At 35.6% G+C, this 15,769-nt stretch overlaps 1 protein-coding gene across 7 annotated transcripts in view; it reads left to right on the forward strand.

Annotated features, from left to right (window-relative positions):
• Positions 1 to 15,769, forward strand: part of FHIT (fragile histidine triad diadenosine triphosphatase) — a 631,319-nt gene that overhangs the window by 19,102 nt on the left and 596,448 nt on the right. Inside the window, exon 1 of one of the 7 annotated variants that reach the window (XM_075432961.1) lies at positions 13,008 to 13,091. The exons of the other annotated variants lie outside the window; for them this stretch is intronic. The gene's annotated coding sequence lies outside the window, so the exon portion shown is untranslated. Of the gene's footprint in view, positions 1 to 13,007; positions 13,092 to 15,769 lie in introns of those variants that run through there. 7 annotated transcript variants of the gene reach the window in all.

The raw sequence follows: 15,769 nt of genomic DNA on the forward strand, positions 1-15,769 counted from the left end.
TTTTACTAGAGTAAAATTTCAATATACAGTAACTGTCAAATTGTCTTATCTAACTTAGGATAATCAGCAGTAACAATCCATTTAGGGTTATTGAATTAGCCATTATAGGAACCACACAAAGTACATTGTTGTTCACTTGAATTTGGTTATTAAGCTTTGATGGAAATTCCATTTAACCAAATATTTTGATTTACAGTAGTGCAACGTTTAACTCTTGTCTGAGTAAAATTTGAAAAATAATAGTTTTATTGATCCTTGCTCTTATCTGTTGTAGCTACTTAATATATTTTTTAAAATGTCTTTTGGTCCCAAATTAGAAGATTTTTAGTCTTTTATTTAAAGTACTGACTGATATTTTTAACTGTCCTTCTTCTATAAACACTGAAGATAAATTAGCTGTAGCTTTGAGTATTGTTAATAAAGTTATATATTCTAGAACTACTTTACAGCTCTCAAATATAAAAATAATAGTAGTAACAACTGGTAAAAGCTACATCTTTGAGGAGAATTGTTACGAGTTGAATTTTGAAATGCATTGAACTGAGATTGAACTGCATTGAGCACTGGAACAGGCTGCTCAGGGAGGTTGTGGAGTCTCCTTCTCTGGAGATATTCAAGACCCGCCTGGACAAGGTCCTGTGCAGCCTGCTGTAGGTGACCCTGCTTCGGCAGGGGGTTGGACTAGATGACCCACAGAGGTCCCTTCCAACCCCGAGCATTCTGTGATTCTGTGAGGTGTAATAGTTAAGAGTTGAAATATTTAAGACTTCTTTTAATCATTACAGGTCTTGAAGTGATTCACACATAGTCAATAATTTTTTTTTTAATAATACTTCTTTCTGCTTTGGTCTAGTCTCCTGAATTAAGGCATCATTCTTCCTAATGCATACAAAAATAGGTAGTTCCTCATTGTCCCCAGTTTATGTAACTGCAACAAGAATGTGTACATTAGACAGTAAGGTAGCAAGAGTTTTTATATTTTTTTTAAATGCTGCTGTATTATCTATTCTAATTCACATCAATGTGCACTTGACTGATATTTAAAAATAATTTAAATATGAAACTGAATACAAGTGTAATTTTAATATGGAAAAGTAATCTTGCTATATTGGCATGGATTTTTTCTTTTGGTGATTAAAGAGAATTTTTTTGGAATTGTCTGTCTCGGAAAACTAGCTATATGAAGTACTGTGGCTACTGGATGTAATGTTTACAGACACAGGATGTAATTTATATTTAGTTATAGTAACTGTGGAATTGTCTTATGATCTTTTTACTTAAAAGATTATGCTGATTGTATGTTTTATCTGTTGCTTCCATAAACACATGGCACCTTGACTATGTCTGTACTGTGCATGTCTTAAAATGTCTGTATGTGGATAAAACTTAGGCTTTCTCTATCGTGGCAGTATACTTTCAGTTTACAGAGGTATTTAGAAACTAGACAAATGTTAGAACTCATGATCATTTGAGGTTGATCATGAGGCATCATCGGTGGAAAACATGCTGTTAAAAGTAGACAGATCACATCTTTGCTTTAGCTAGTGACAACCACAAACTGTGGTTTTATAGTAACAATGTTTGTGGTAGTCCACAAGCAAAATGATCCACATGTAGCACCTGTCAGAAATACCCTCTGGTATTTAAGAAAGAGATGGATTACACTGCGGGGGACAAGCCTGTTAATAATGTTTTATTCTAAGTGATGCTGTAGAAAATCATTCAAAAGGAATATACCAGCTGATATTTTCATCAAGGAAATGATGAGCTGAACTACCATGAACTAATAAAAAACAGGACTTTGGAATGTATGGCATGCGTATGAAATAGGAGGATATAAATGTCTTTGGGCTTTACACCTTCAGTGGAATAGAAAGGGTCATTCTGTGGTGATAGTTGGATATGTGGTGAATTGCACAAGATCTGAGAAAATGAGGATTGCATTTATCATATCTAAGCGGAATGTCAAAATGTGTCTGCCTGTAACCCTATCAATAGTAAAATGATTACAGTATACCTTTGGGAGATATCAATCAATATGACTCTTGTAACGCTCAACAATGGCTGATGGCAGTTCAGCTGATGAGTTCTGTGGATGGCTTAGAGAGCTATGAAAAAATAACCTGAAGAAAAATACCATCTTTATACCCTAGACCTGTGTGGAAAAAGTTTGAAGTGAGTCTCAAAAATGAAATGGGACATAATGTTCTAGGTTTGAAAAATCAGATAAAGATGTTCAGTTCTGAATTCTGTTCTGCTGGTCATTATAGACAGCACCTGTACTCAATATCATAGTTGAGAGCATAACAAAGAACCAGAATGACTTCTGGTGGTCTTGAAGACGGAGAGTGTAATGAACTTCTCTGAGTGCAGTTTGTTGGTAAAACCATTAGCTGTTAGCCTCTTAAAAAAAAAAAAAAAAAAAAAAAGATAATTGATGATTCATTTGGAAAGCCCCCTGGTTTGCGCAAAAGAAAGAAAACCTGTGACTTCTGACCAGAATGAATCAATGGCAATGTCACAGAGGTAAAAAGAATATCCAAAACAAGCTCTGAATTTAACTGTAAGTGAACAGGAACATTTTAAAAAGTCAGCAGAAGGCTGCTGTTTCTGCAATGAACTGTATAGCGTATAAAGCTAAAGTGTATTTTGTATACTGTTTTTTTCAGTAAAAGACACTGAAACCTGAGTCAGTTTTTCTATGGATAAGAGGGATTTATGAGAGGATAACCCAAATGCGTGCTGATAAAAACATGGATGTGCAATTTATGCATGCACACTTACAGTCTCTCTAAAAATTTTCAGCAATAGTGAAGATATACACAACTGAAATCTACATCCCTGTTTCCTAAATCCTAAATTCCTAGTCAATACTTAGGCAGCTTTGTCCCTTGACTTGACCCATTTTTGCTGGAGCGGGTACCTTGCTCCTTATGTAGCCAGATGTTAGTAGTCTAAATAATTGGAAGAATCATTATTGTGTTGGTGCAGTTGTGAACAGGGTAGAAAAGTATTTTTTCTCAGTGGAGCAGTAATGAGGTGAAGACAAGAGGTAGCTCTGCCTCACTTAGTTCTTTTCTTCTTCCGTGAAAACTGAAGGAAAGACTCTTAAGAAATTGGTTTTGGACAAATTTGTTTTTCTTATTGTGCTAGAATAAGATTAAAATTGTATGTAGTGTTACTGGGGTGGTGTATAGATTCATAGTAGAAAAGATCAGAAGAGACTGTTGAAGCATTTAGTTTGATCTCCTATGTCGGGAGTGTTAATTTCACTTACTTCTCTTGATGGAGGCCAATAACTTGTGTTAGGCTAAAGTGTGTCTGCTGGGAAGCTTCATCTTCACTTGAAGCAACTGAGAGTGGGATAATCACCCACTTCTTTGGTAATTAGTTTGACTTGTTTGTTGATCATCTTCCAGATAAAACTTGGGTTTGTACAAATTGATCTTTCGGGTGTGTTGTCTCGCTGACAGACATGCAGGGCAGTTTCCCTGTACCTTCATAGGAAATCACTATTGGCCAAAATTGCTATAGCCTTGTCTCTCCTCTCTATGTACATGTCTGCTGGATGACTTTAGTGTTAGCGACTAAACTACGGTGTCATTAAAGCAGTAGAGAGAAGCAACATCTGATTAGTACAGACTTTTTCGTGCAGTAGTAGCTGAACAAAGTAAACGTGATTACTAATATATAGGCCAAACATTCTCTTCTTACCGATATGCAGGTCATTACTTTTACATGTGTATTTGTTACCCCTTTGTAACCTTGACGTACAATAAGGAGAAGATACTGTAAAAGTAAGTGTATTTATTACATTGCATTGCAAACATTGCCTTACACTGTGTGCTGTTATATTCACAGATCAAAGTGCATAGATTAACAGTAAAGCTGACTGGACAACTTCTTTAGCCACCTGACTTCCCTATCATACAGAAATGCTGAGTGATAGAAGATGGAAAATGTCAAGAAAGTTGATGTGCTGAGGGTCTCCAAATCTTAGAGAATGACTCCTGATTTCTGCTTTGTTCACAGTGGTTAGGTTATTCTGGTGTAGTTACGTTTGCAAAGATTAATGCTACTGTATTTAAAAATAAATGCACTGCTACTGCTTCTGGTCCCCAGCTGAATAATGCCAGTTGTGGGGGGGAAATGAAAAGTGGCTTTTTAATGGTTCTTCTGAATTTGCATAGGGCTTGCTTATGCAGTAGTGTACATCAAGCATTTCTACAGAAAGCGGGAAATTAAGATAAATAATGTTGCATAACTGTGGATTTTTCGCTGTGTGTTAAGTGGATAAACCGCTAAAGCTTAGGTAGCAGATCATGATAGTTGTCTGTGTATGAAGTATCACAGTAACTTTAATGTTTCCTTTGAAGATAATTCAGCATTCTGTACTCATAAATGTGTAACTTAATTGTTCTTTGATTAATAGTTAAAGTAGAAATAGTTTTTTGCTAAAAAGAGATTAGGTAATACATCAGGCACCCTGACAGAGACACATTTTCATCAAGAAGCTTTTTGGGCAGTTTCACATATCCTGTAATCCCATATTTGTTTAGAGTAACTTATTTTCATTTTGAGATTTTTCTGTTGACAGTTTCAGAAAAGTTGAACTGTGATTATTAAAGCAGCCTGCAACATAAAAGGAGGATTTAGAAATTCATGATAGTCACATTATGCAATAAAATTTAAATTCATATGAATTTGTGGTGTCGTAAGTTGTAAATCACTGTGATCAACTATTTCAACACTTCTTAAACAACAGATTTCTGTAATACAGAGGGAACGAATGTATGCTCTGCTGTGTTATGAATTTGTTTTTTTTTTTTTTTCTTCTGACCATGTTTTGCATTTTATGACATGGTAAATTAATCTTTAATATTTATATGCACAGTTAAGCTGTTTATAGGTAGATGAATAAAAAAAGTTTGGAACAAATATTAGTGGTAAATAGAAGTATTTTCAAAGGGGAAGTTTTAAGAGAAGCAAAAAAAATGAATTTATTTATGTGGCAGCAGCAATTTGTAGGTTTACAGCCATTTGTACATGCTTAATCTTCTGTTTAATTACAGTTATCATGGTACCTGCAGTGTTGCATGCTATAGGTGACCTGTGAACCAAATACTATATTTATATTTAATTTAGATAGTTTTGGCTTACATTTCTTACACGTATCCACTCCCTCCTAGTTCTGTTCTTTCTTCTGTTCTTTATTTGGGTACAGAGTGAAAATGTGTGTTAGATTCCTTTCAGTGTCTGCATCCTTTAGGTGGCACATCTGCATAGCTGCTGCCAGATGCTATTACCTGTATTAATTGCTTTGCCTTGGAGCGATACTGGCAAGAGGAAAAATCTCCTTCTCTGAGGAGGAGATAGATTCTGCTCTGGTATGAGCAAGCTTTCATAGATGTTATAGTCCATGCCGGCAGAAGCTCCGGACACCTTCGTTGTGAACTGGTGAATATGAGCTAGCTCCATCCTGAAGCTGCTGTCTCTCCCCTTTAGCACTAAGCTGAGCTCAAGCTACTATGATTTGCCCCTTAGTATAAACTACTGATCTGGGTTTGATGTCGAATTAAGACATTCTGAGACAGCCAGGCCTAGAAATTTCAAGAACATATTCTGTTGTGTAAATGTCTGTGGCATGGAAATTGCTGAAGATGTAAGCACAGATAGCTGGTCAGCCTAACCTCTTAAACTTAAAAATAACATGTATTTAAGTTTGAATAGACTACTGAAATACCAGCAGAGTAAGAATGTAGTGGTGCATAACAGGTGCCATTGTACTGCTCTGCAAATTACAGATTACTCTCTGTTTCTTTGAGGTGTTGAAGGATTAGTGTCCAGCTGCTCTTCTCAGACCACTTAAAAAAGAAGGAAAAATTCTTCAAAGGAAACTCTGTGACTAGACTACTAGTGAAATGACGTGAGCATGTTTGTTTCGTGGAGTATTAACTCAGCTCCAGTAGGAGGGGGAAAAAAAGTCAGTCTTTTTGTTTGGAATATTAAAATAAATAGTTGTAGCCTAGCTAGAAAGGAATGAGGGAATTGAAGGGGAAGGAGAACAGCACTATGTCAAAATGGTATTGGATGTTGGAGATACCCAGTATCTGGAAACAAATAATTCTGAATACTGACTTACCAGTACTCTTACGGGGAAAAGCCCAAGAGACAATATTAGGGCTACAGGACACCGAACTGTATTCAAATATAGGATGTTAATGTACCTAGAATGTATGAAAGGTGGGACCTGCTGTTGTGTCTCTGAGAATGAATTCTATGTACTGCCAGTTTTAAAATCTCAGATTTTCCAATAGTTAAAGGAAATAACCAGGGAAGAATCAAAAAAGGTGGAGGAAGAGTGATTAAACCAGAGAAAAAAATAATACAGTCTTACTCACTGGCACATCACTACCTGGAAATAATGGTAATGCTTAGTAGGTGGAAAGATGAGTGTTCAGGAAAAGCAATCCTTTTGCAAAGCAGCAGAATGTCCATTCACATTGTTTTACTGCTTGCAGTGCAGTGGATCTAAATTTGATCAAGTATCTTTGTCACTGAGAGCCAGTCAAAGTTTCCATGCTAATTGTTCCTAATGTATTACTTTTAATTTATTGTGGACTTGAGAGTTGGAAACACTAATAATTGCTCAAATTCCAGAAATGAATTGGAGCAATCCTACCTTGAAACAAAATATTAGTGTCCAGTTCTTAGCGGAAGAAGTGTGCTCTATGGATGCATTTGTATTTCAGCAGATTAATTCAGAAACAGCTTACTTGGTGAAAGCAGCAAAGACGTCTTTTCCAAACCACCTCCTTCATATATCTGAGACTTGTAAGAAGTTTCTGTAGTAGTTGTTTGCTTGTGAGATGATTGATTTTAATGTTTTTCTGGGACAGTTGTTTATGGAAGGCTTCTCTGGGTTATATATATGTACTTTGAAAATATAATTGCTTTGACCAGCATAGATTTAATTTTTTTTAATAAATTATCTGAATGTGGAAGTAGCTGACTTTGTAAACCTGACTCTTGTCCTGTAGAAAGCAACATGGTAGAATTGGAATGTATGGTTAATGGGTCCTATCGAAGAGAGAATATTTATAGTAGTAGAATACCAATTATATTATTGACGCACCAGAAGAACTGAAAGGCGATTGCTAGCATTAAGGTGTCATTGTGTGCGAGTGTGTTTGAATTTAGGTTCCCTCTTACCAAACACAGTTGGTAAGCCCTTAGACTCTCCAAATAAATACTTGTGCTTTAAGGTCAGTCCAGACCTCATGGATTGCTTTTTCTTTCTCTGATAAAAGCAGATGCAAGCATGCCAAATTGCTTTGCTCCAGCTTAACTCTAGCACTGTTTGAATTCATAAATGCTACAAAAGGAAAGCTTATAAACGCATACAACAGTGAAGTGGAAAAATGTCATATCTATCTAATCTATTTCCTGGTAAGGGGAGAAAAATCATTTTATTCTCTTACTGAAACTTGGGAAATAAAATGAGGTCTGAATGTTATGCTTGTAATCAAGAATTGTCTCTCATATTTTCAGTGGATATAAACCCAACATTTTCTGTTGTCTTTCTGGTATGTTTTCTCTGAAATGAGACAGTGAAGTAACTTTTTTACTGTGTTGAATTAGAATAGTATGCTATATTTAAATACTTTTTAATATGTTGTACTTGTTTATATAATAGCTATTAAACAGCTGCTTTTCTAAAGCTCTTAATTTAAGGATAAGGTGTTCAAATGGTAGCATACCGTTTAGTAGATTAAAAAAAGCAATGCTGCGTAAGGGCTTTATACGGTGACTAGTCTACAGCTGTATTAGAAATGGCATCAATAGGAGCTTCGCTATGAATTGATAACAAGTACATAGTTTTAAATAACTTGGACAGGAGAAAACACTCCTAAAATAGAGTGCTTGAGGGAAAAGTTTTCACACTGTAAACAGGGTCCTTAGAAAAAGGAAAAAAAAAAATGGAGGGGGGGAAGGAATTCATGCCATGTTTTTGTCATAGCTTTGTGGCTCGGAACACGTCATATGCAACAGTTACTTTTTCAGAGCTCCACAGTACAGCAAGTTAAATCATTACATAATTTTAAGAACACTTGTCCATTTGTAGTGGTGTGTGTTGTGGTTTTTTTTTTTTTTTTTTACATCAATAAGGTGAATTGTTGAGAAAGGAAGTAAGAGTGAAGTAGCAGTGGGTAAAGTTCAATGCATGTGTTGAGGACTGGTGAGTTCTGAGTTGCTTCCTCAGTATTAGATAGTATAGAAAAATATTACTGACGCTTCAGTCAAGATGTGCCATGCTTTTGTCAAGGGCAATAGTAATGCTATGCACACTATTCCTTTACTAAAGAGGAGAAGGATTTTTACCAAGAATGAAATATAGCTCTATGTAGTGTTTTCACAAATATTTCCTTTATATTTTGCGTATTCTGTAGGGATTTTAAATATCTAGTGTGAGTCAAAAAAAAAAAAAAAGGGGGGGGGGTATTTCCACAAGAGCCGGTGGATTTTGTCCCCTTACATGGAAGAATTCTTTCTTATTTCTGAACATTGGTACACAAACAATGCTTGGAAGGATTTTCTGGTTTCTCAGCTAATCATCTTTGCCAGTGTATTTACTGTATAAGCTTAGCAGGCATTGGCTTTCAAACTTCTGAAGATTAATGCATTTTACACCTCAAAATTTGGGATTACACCTTTCAGGCTGTCAACCACATTGATTTCTAGCTTTAAAGGTTTTCAACGTGCTAGTTGCCAAATTTATGCTAGAATTTAAGCATGGATGGAGAAGGAGATAACAGCAGTGGCAATCTGTTTTGCAAGTGACTGCATCATATGTTCCTAAAATTCTTTATATCATGATAGGACTAAAATACAATGGCTCCATACACCCTGAAATGTGAATTTATATCGATATTCCAGTTGCATAACACTTGTTTCTGATCTAGGAAGTTCAGATAACATTAAAAAGGCAGCTGCCTGAGGATTAGTGTTCCATTGTTATACCAGTATTCCTTGGCTAAGATGGAAATATTGATTGAAATTACTTACAAATAGTGAAACTAAGCAGTTAACCTTCATAAGCTGTAATTGTGGGAAATGTGTGAAGTTCGCTTTCCTGAAGATGGTTTAGTGGTGTTGTAAACTTGTCGCGAATGAGTGGTTATGTTGCTTAAATAATCACTCAAAGGTTTTGCAAGAAAATATTTTACTGAAAACTTAAATGTGATTTTACAAAGTTTGTTGGAAAGGTTCACTCTATTACTTATTAAATGAATGGAATACAAAATCCAAGGGGGTTTTGGATAGAAAATGATTTTTACAGAGTAAAAAGAAAGTGCAGGGGGGTAGGGAGACCCTGCCGTTGAGTCACCAGGTTCGGATTGGACTCACTTGCTTTCTAAACTGCTTCTCAGAAAGGAGCCTAGGTGCGGCTGGATCCAGAACTGGCCTTAGATCACAACGGTTTATGTCTAAGGGATATGTTTAGCAGCAATTCGTGATGTGTTCACAGTTTAAAGAGAGAGAGAATCACAGGAATTTAGCAGCTATTAATCACTAGTTAACTTAGTATTTACAGAGTGATTAGAAAAGAATTTGCTATTACAATCGCAGTAACAGAATATTATGTTTTGAACTGGTTCACACACATGTGCAATCATAAAAATTCCCTTCAAGTTCAGTGAAATACTCATTTCGAATCGAGGTGATTTCTCAGTGGGCGAAGGTTGAGTCTCAAGGAGATCAGCCCAGGTGATGCCAACAGACTTTAAGATACTCTGAGAAGTGTCCCACTCAGGGGGAGTTACTGGGTGCAGCCTGCTGTGGACTAGAAGAGCTCCAAGGACCTTCCTTGGTACCGCTGTTCATAGGGTCTCAAGATGATTGATTTTAGGCATCAGTAATTTTCCATCCTGGTCACAATCCATGTGACGTAATCCTGATATTTAGACAGTAACTATACAATTCCAGAACTTCCCAGAATGTACAGTTCTGGTATTTGCCAGGCAGGTGTGACTCGAGGCATCAGTAATTCCAGGTGTGGTCAGTGGGTACCTGATGGGCCCAACTCACTGCTCTTATACGCAGACAAGGAAAGTGCTAAGTTGTCCCAATTCCCTACCCTCTGTCAAAGGCAAGAAAAATGGCTGGTCAGACCAGCTAACTGTTCTTGGAGTGTAAGAAAGAATACAATGTTGATAGTTCTGGGATCACCAGATGTGACCAGTCATACCAGCTAACTGTTCTTGCAGTGTAAGCAAGAATATAACGTTGGCTGGTTCTGGGATTGCGAGGTGTGAGGGGTTGCTGCACCACCACAAAACTACTACCTGTAATCAAATTAGTTAATCTGTAAACAGAGTTTAAGTAATATTATGTTCCTCAAGTTTTAAGTGAGGATAACTAATATCTTGTGTCTTATTGCTGAGCCTTACTTTATTTCATCATAAATGTAAATAGAAAATTACTTTGTTGTAAAGTTGAAATTCTGCAGCTAACTGGTGTTGAATCCTTCTCTTTTGGAAGGTTCTGCTTAAATTTCAGTGCCTCTAATTGTAGTTCCAAGCCTGAAGCATTTAATTCTTAAATTGAAATAGTTTTCCAAATGTTATAGATTCTTAAACAAAACAAAAAGCATTTTGGACAGTCTGTCAGCTCAATGAGATATCGACAGGATTTTATGGGATGCAGATGGCGGAAGAGAATATAGTATTTCACTGCTAGCTTGCATTTTTCATTTTCTTTCCGATGACAATCTGGTTATTAGGTGGCTAGTTTTCTCACAAAACATAAAGTCCATTGGTAATGCTGATACATTTCTCATAATCCTTTTGCCATGGGTTGCTTTTGTTAAAGGCTAACTTCTTAGTCTTGGGGAAAAAAAGCTTGTTCACTGGGCTAAACATAAAAAATGCATTATGCTTGATGTTCTTGGTGAAAGTATAATATGCAACAGAATTCTCTATACCATGTCTCTTGAAGCCATAGCTTCTGGGCAGAAATGGCATAAAGATGTTCAGATTATGGTTAAAGGTTTTCCACTTAACCATAGTTGGTAAGGGATTAAACTTTAATCATTCAATTAAAGCTTTTGGTCTAACTTTTTTAACACCAGAAGATCAGTAACAAGAGAACTTGGTCTGAGTAAGTATATGTTGCTTGACACTGCAAAACCGTATGCTCTTTGCACTAGCATATTGAGTGTTTTGTAAAGGAGTGGTTTGTATATTCAGTAAGGTAGTTGAAGAAATCCATAGGTTTTTTTATATGACTTAAAATTGTACACTAATGAAGCCTACATTGTCAAGGCTTCATCCGTTATTATTAAAAAGGTAATTATCACACTTCTGTATGATAGCAGCAAGACTGGAAGCTGTCATTAGGAAATAGCTGATTTGAAGGTACTCAAACTCAGTTGCAGAGGATTGAAGTTACAAGGAACATTTAGCAAAGAGCTTTCAAAATCTAGCAGGAAAACTGGACACATTAAACCCCTCCATGTTTCTTGTATCCTCAGGGTAAAGGCAAAGCTAATATTTCAAACCATTCTGCTGTCTTTTGAGCAGAAGCAAACCCAAAGCTAGACTCAAAAGCCTAGGTATGGCATTGCCATCATTTGTTATTAAGTATGAGAAAATAAACTTTTCTGTTTAGAGGGTCTTATTTCTTTCAACTGTGCTTTCAAAAAAATTTAAAAAAATCCCTAAACAAAATAAACACCCCCCCCCCACCCTTGGCTGTATAGCCTCTAGCCTATATTTATTGTTTTATTGGAAATATTTCTGCAGGAGAAGCCAGTGAAATACATCACCCTGGCAAGGGAATTTTGTCAGGAATAGGGATAGTACATGTCACTGCAGATGTTAGGCACCCTTTAAACTAATACAGTTAAGAAGGCTGTCAAAAGGTTAATGCAAATCAATTTTCAAAAAAGACATGCTTTATGAAGCAATTCTGAAATTGCAGTTTTGAACTCTTAGTAGAAATTAAATAAAGATTCTAATTTTGTCTTTCATACTGTATACTGTCAACGTAAACTGGCTTAATTCAGTTAGAGTTCCAATTTATATCTAGAGATTGTAATTTTCATTATTGCTATGTAGCTTAGGCATTATTCCTTCTTATCCATACTAGATGTGTATAATGCCATTTTTGTATGGTGGTGAAGTTTAATATCTAAATAATCATACTACTGCAGATGCAGTAGTGTATGTTACAGTATATCAGACTTCAGAATAGAAATTCATAACCATTTAAATCAAAGTTGCAGTATTTTGTATCCAAGAACTAAATAGTTCAGTGACTACTCAATAATTCTACATTAGTCCAACTCTAATAAATTACACTTCATGAAACATTTTTTGAAGAAGCTTCTGATCATAGTCTTTTAAACCCATGCCACGTTTTTGTATCTCAAACTATTGTCCTCTGTCTTCATTTTCAAATGAAAAGAGAATTTCTTGGAATCACTGCTAATTTTCACAATGGAATGAAATGAGCAAAGAAGGTAGAAACTAAACTGTTTGTACTAGCTAGAAACAGTTTAGTATTTTCTCTAGGTTATGCTGTAGTAATGCACATCGCTGCTGCTGCTGTTTAAATAGTTTTACAAAGTAGATTTCTTCCAGGAAAATCGTTGCTGGCTGTCAAGTCTGAACAACATGGAAAGGTCCTAAGAAAGGGATTTGCCCCTTTCTTATGTATTTAATTACAAGAATGAAAAATTAGTGATGAATAGACTAATCTAAATTGATGGGAGAGTATTAGAATGCATTTTTTGCCTTTCCTAACTTAGAAACTTTTGATTTTTTTTTTTTTTATTTTTCCCTAGATGGCATATGCTAAATTAATTAAGCAAACCGTATTACAGTTTGGAAGTGTACAGAATTTTGGTTCTATTTAGTTTTAGTATTGCTCCCTGGGTATATCTCAACTTCTCATAGGACTGACAGTTGCTGAAATGGAAGAGATTCTACCCATAGTGGGAGGCACTGACACCAATTCAGTTGACTGAGTTGTTGGTTCTGTCTGATGTTGTCCCTTCTGATGTTACAGAAGAAATCACCTTGCAAAAGGTAAGAAGCATACCTCGTCTGCCTTTGAAAGCTGTGTCTTCTGATCCGTCATGTCATGATACCTTGTTTGAATAGTTTTCTTGAATAATCTTACATTCAAGCCAAACTTTCAAAGCAGTTTTCCATTATGGAGCGATCTTAATATGCAGTGGTTGACTATGGATGAGTATCAAAGTATAGTGATGTTATTCACTATAACATCAAAGGGTTTATCTATTGCTACTCAAACATGTTAGATTAAGCTACAGGCGTGCAGGTATCATATGTTGGCAAGAGTGTTCTGGCATAAATCCCTTTGTTCAATCACCAGATAACAAAACTAACAAACTTGATTTGTCCCATATAACTGAATTAAAGAAATAGATCTATTAATGGAAATCCTGCTGAAGGATTTCACTCATTCAGTTCTATAGAAGTTCCATCTTTCTTTTATCCAAAATGTTGAAGATAAACTTTGTATTATATGGGTTTTCTAATTGTGCGTTGTTCAGAAGAGGGTATGTTGATTAGATTTTAAAAATAATGAATTTTAATCCCAGCCTTTTTAGGAGGAGAGTGGTTTACTTTAAACAGTATCCACAGAATGCTCACAGTTATATTGACAGTGGAAGTGATTAGCTATAGCTTCTTTTGATTAATTAAATACTTCTTGGTTTTGTTAGTATTCAGAAAACTTGACAAAAGTCTTGTCTTGTGAATCTGTTTATTTTACTTTTTCAGTATGCTTTAAATAAGCTGTATTGTAAATTACACAAGGACAAATCTTTTGGTAGAGCTGATGTTGTAGTTGCATTGTTGACCCTTATGGAAGAAGTAGCTCTGGCCATTTTTCTCATTATCTGTAGTCTAATAAACTATTTCCCTCTTCCCACAAATACAAATTGTACCTTAAAGTAATTTTTAAAAAGGGAGGGAAAGAAAAAGGTGCTTTTGACAGTATTGGTCTAGGAGGAGAAGTGTTGGGAAAGGAAATCTATCCAATGGAGGATCTGGGGGAAAAGCATTAGCGATTTCAAAGAACTTTTGGAACAAATACATGTATAGGCAGCCCTCTTTGCTTGGTGGGGGTTAGTGTGAGTGAAAACTGCAAAAAGGATAATGAGCTATGGAAACTCTATCCCCTGGAGCATTCATACTGCAGAATACCATATAATGAATGTAGGTTCTTAGAGCAAGCTACCACATGGGTATGAGGTGTTTACTTTTATTAGAACTGCGTTCTAATAAAGGCTTTTCCTAGGCTTTGTAGAATAAGTAGGACATAGTTGGGATGTGAAAATGAGATTTTGGTTTGCTTGGGAATGTGACAGTTGAGAGAATCCTTGAAGGGTTTTTGGATTACAATGACAATGTTTTTTAGTCTTTTGGTAGGCACGAAAGGGTAGAAGCAGCAGAGGCAGATAATTTTATCTTCAGCGTTGAGATGAACTACAGTTAATGTATTACTGTACATCAAAAACTTTTTTGAAAATGTTTTCAGAAGTTATTTTGACAAGTTCAGGGAGGAGTTGGTGGTATCATTAAATAAGTTGCCAACTTCTGTAACTGTTTTTTTGGTATGATAGCTCAAGGGAAAGTCAATAAACTTTGATTCCCAGCTTTAATGTAATTATTTTTCTTTTTTTCTTTTCTTTTTTTTTTTTTTCTGGCTCCTTCTGCAGAAGGCTGCAGTAGTATAATATCAGATGGCCAAAAGCAATTCAGAAAGTCAGCGTCCCATAGGATGTTGTACAAATGTAGGAAGGCTGGGGGTGGAATAAATCATTTTCTCTGATCTTGTTAGGGATGAAATTATTATAGAGAATCAAATGTAATTTGCTGAATATTCTGCGAGGAAGAGAAGTTTGAAGCTCCTTTGATTACCAAAGGTACTCCTTTTAAGGTGTTTTTCTCTTCCTCTCACCTACAGTGTTTTGCTTTCACAGTATAGACATGCGTTCTTATTGCTGCCTGTTTTTGTAGTTGTAATATAGTACTTTAGGTCAGCTGCTACTCTCGTATTTTGGTTGATTTGGGATAATCAGACATTAATCTTCATCTTCCCCTGACCTTGGCCTAGTGAGAAATTATTTTAAATGTTTCAGTACAAAAACTTACATTGTCTTTCTGATTATTTAATTGTTCTGATATTAATGTATTCAATTTCATGCTCCCATGAGAGAAGACAGGTGACATAGGTGAATCATAATATAAATGCCCTGTTGAATAGCATAGGCCAAAGAACTTGCAAATTGGCCTTAAAACACAAATGCTTGATCAACCTCCTGTGAAAACACTTTCCTCTGAACAAAAGAAAATTAAAAGATGATGTACTGAATCTTTAAAATTAAACCTTTCTGTAGGTAAATGAAACATGTCTTGATGTGTCAGTTGCTTAGAAAAAAAGACCTATGTATACACAGTATCTTTTTGGTTTTCAAAACAAAATGTATTCAAGTTTTAAAAACAGAGTATCCTAGATGCCTATGTTCTTTTCTCAGCCTTGTTTGCAGGATTCAAAGAGTAAGAATCCTGAAAATAGTAGCTTTTGATATGTTTAATGCATTCTTTTATCCTTCCCTTTCATTTTTGCTATTTTTCACTGGAACATACAAATACAAGAAAATTATTTTAAATACCTAAACTTTATTCTTAGAACTTTATCTGCAGAACTCTGGTAAAAACCCCAAAGAAAATGG

The sequence above is a fragment of the Opisthocomus hoazin genome, chromosome 11 (assembly GCF_030867145.1).
Source record: "Opisthocomus hoazin isolate bOpiHoa1 chromosome 11, bOpiHoa1.hap1, whole genome shotgun sequence".
Lineage (NCBI taxonomy): Eukaryota > Metazoa > Chordata > Aves > Opisthocomiformes > Opisthocomidae > Opisthocomus > Opisthocomus hoazin.